This window comes from Alexandromys fortis, unplaced genomic scaffold, assembly GCF_014885135.2.
Source record: "Alexandromys fortis isolate MF-2015 unplaced genomic scaffold, M_Fortis_MF-2015_v1.1 scaffold_36, whole genome shotgun sequence".
Lineage (NCBI taxonomy): Eukaryota > Metazoa > Chordata > Mammalia > Rodentia > Cricetidae > Alexandromys > Alexandromys fortis.
This window is the reverse complement of record NW_026067915.1, coordinates 2,213,323-2,215,674: the sequence shown is the minus strand read 5'-3', so window position 1 is coordinate 2,215,674 and position 2,352 is coordinate 2,213,323. Positions and strand designations below refer to the sequence as shown.

The 2,352-nt window shown below is 48.3% G+C and overlaps 1 pseudogene; it reads left to right on the top strand.

Annotated features, from left to right (window-relative positions):
* The first annotated feature begins 305 nt into the window (after positions 1-305).
* LOC126499958 (60S ribosomal protein L7a-like) lies at positions 306-1,034 on the top strand (annotated as a pseudogene).
* Positions 1,035-2,352: the final 1,318 nt, after the last annotated feature.

The following is a 2,352-nucleotide window of genomic DNA, read 5'->3' as shown; positions in this document are numbered from 1 at the left end:
CCTTCTAATGAGGTGAAAAGAAAAACCGAGTTTTCAAGGCCTAAACAAAGGGCTGCCTGTGTCTGCCGTCCTCCTATGAGAAACGAGGACGATAATGTTGAGGCGTGTGTTCCAAGAAAGACTGGAGAGAGGACCCGTTGTTACCTGAAAGAGATTAAAAGAAGCCGATTCACTTTCCAGGAATAAGCGTACGGGTGGTCTGGGAATTTGTCGTGAGAAGAGTCGTCTCACACGGACATGGTGTTTTAAGAACCCTGTTTTAAAAAAAAAAAAAAGTGTTTTCTTTCTCTCTCCTCTAGCTGAACTTTGTGCCTAAAGGGAAGAAGGTCAAGGGGAAGAAGGGGCCCCAGTCCCAACTCTGCTCCCCCGCCGTCTTGAAAAAACAGGAGGCCAAAAAGGCGGTGGTGAATCCTTTGAGAAAAGGTCTAAGAACGTCGGCGTTGGGCAGGAAATCCAGCCCAACAGAAATCTCACACACTTTGTCAAATGGCCTGGCTACGTTAGCAGCAGCAAAGGGCCTTCCCCTGTAAGCGGCTCAAAGTACCTCCTGCCATTAATCAGTTCACTCAGGCCCCGGACGGGGAAACTGTACCGGGCTGCTAAGTCTGCCTGCAAGTACAGGCCAGAGACGAAGCAGAAAAAGCAAAGGCTGCTGGCACACGCTGAGGAAACTGGAGCCAATACAATCAACACCTTGGTGGGGAACAAGAAGGCTCAGCTGGTGGTGATTGCCCACGGTGTAGACCCCATTGAGTTGGTGGTCTTCCTGCCTACCCTGTGTCGGAAGATGGGGGAAGGCCAGGCTGGGGCGGCTGGTCCGCAGAAAGACGTGCCCCACTGCTGCCTTCACACAGGTTGACTGGGAAGACAAGGGTGCCCTGGCTGAGCTGGTCGAAGCTGTTTGGACCAATTACGACAGATAAGAAGAGATCCTCAGCCCCTAGGGAGACGGTGTTCTGGATCCTAAATCTGTGGCTCTCATTGCCAAACTGAGAAAGGCAAAGGCCAAAGAACTTACCCCTAAACTGGGTTAAATGTACACACTGCTAAGTTTTCTGGGCATAAATATAAATTACAAAATTGAGAAGTAAAGAAAACCTTCTACTTAGCTCACTTGGGGTGGGGACTACCTTGTTTAGGAAAATATCTTGAAAAGTTAGGAAGAGGTTAAGTTCTGAGACAAGTAACTAAACTACTTTGAAAAGCGGGGCGGGGAGTGGGGGAGGTCCTAGAGAGATGGTTCAGTGCTTTGGACCATTTGCTGTTCTTCCAGAGGATCCCAGTTCCGTTTCCAGCACCCATATCAGACAGTTCACAGCCACCTGTAATGCCAGGTGATCCAACGTCCTCCCTGGCTTCTAGGAGCACCTGCACGTACAGACACACACACACACACACACACACACACAGATATACATAAATTAAAATAAATTTTAAAGAAGCAAGATAAGAAGGTAAACATGCTGATACATGGATGTCCAAAGTTCAGGCAAATTCAAGAATAGTCTGAGCTAGTGAGTCCATACATAAAAAAATAAATAAATAAAAATAAAAATAAAAAAACGGGGGTGGGAGGAACATCAGCAGTCAGTGATCTACAACACGTCGCTAACTGTTATGAGTAGCAATTTAGGAAGAAACCAAAAAGGAACCAAGTTCCATGGGTGCACATGGGATGGAAGAGAAGTCGTGGAAAGCTGAAGATCAGAGCAGGGGTAACCAGGAAGACCGACCGGTCTCCCTTAGTACTGTGCATAAACCTGGGGACGGCACCGTATTTCCTCCAGGGTGCGGCTTAAGCCAACCTTAGCATTTGCTATGGCGGCCAGGCGACCGCAGCCGCCTTCTGCTGAGTGCCCCGCTCGCTGATCCAGCATTGCAGCAACCGTGCTGCTTTTCACAGCATAATCTTTGTCAAGGTTTATGTGACTTAATTTGTCCCAATTTTTCCGGAATGCATTCATAATTTTTCCCACCGTGGACCGAGTTCGAAGATTGGGTGATGGGCCTCTCACCCAGCACAGCATTGGGTGAGGTGTACTCATCTTGGCAGTCCACAGCAGGTATCTTAGAGAAGCTTTATCACCGGTCACGAGCCTTGTGGTTTGGAGCTGATGTACATACCCCCAAATACTCGTAAGCTGAAAGCCTGGCCTTCCGCTAGCAGAACCAGTCAATGCAGTTCACAAAAGGCCTGAGGTGTGTGCATTTCTCTTCTCTTTAATTCAGGTTTCATGATTCTAGTTTCCTTATTTGAGGCTGGCTCGTGGTAAAGCACACTGAACAACCTGATAGCTGTGTCCCTGAGCAGAGGCCTCTTGTTGCTGACCAGATCATAACGTGGGCAGCACC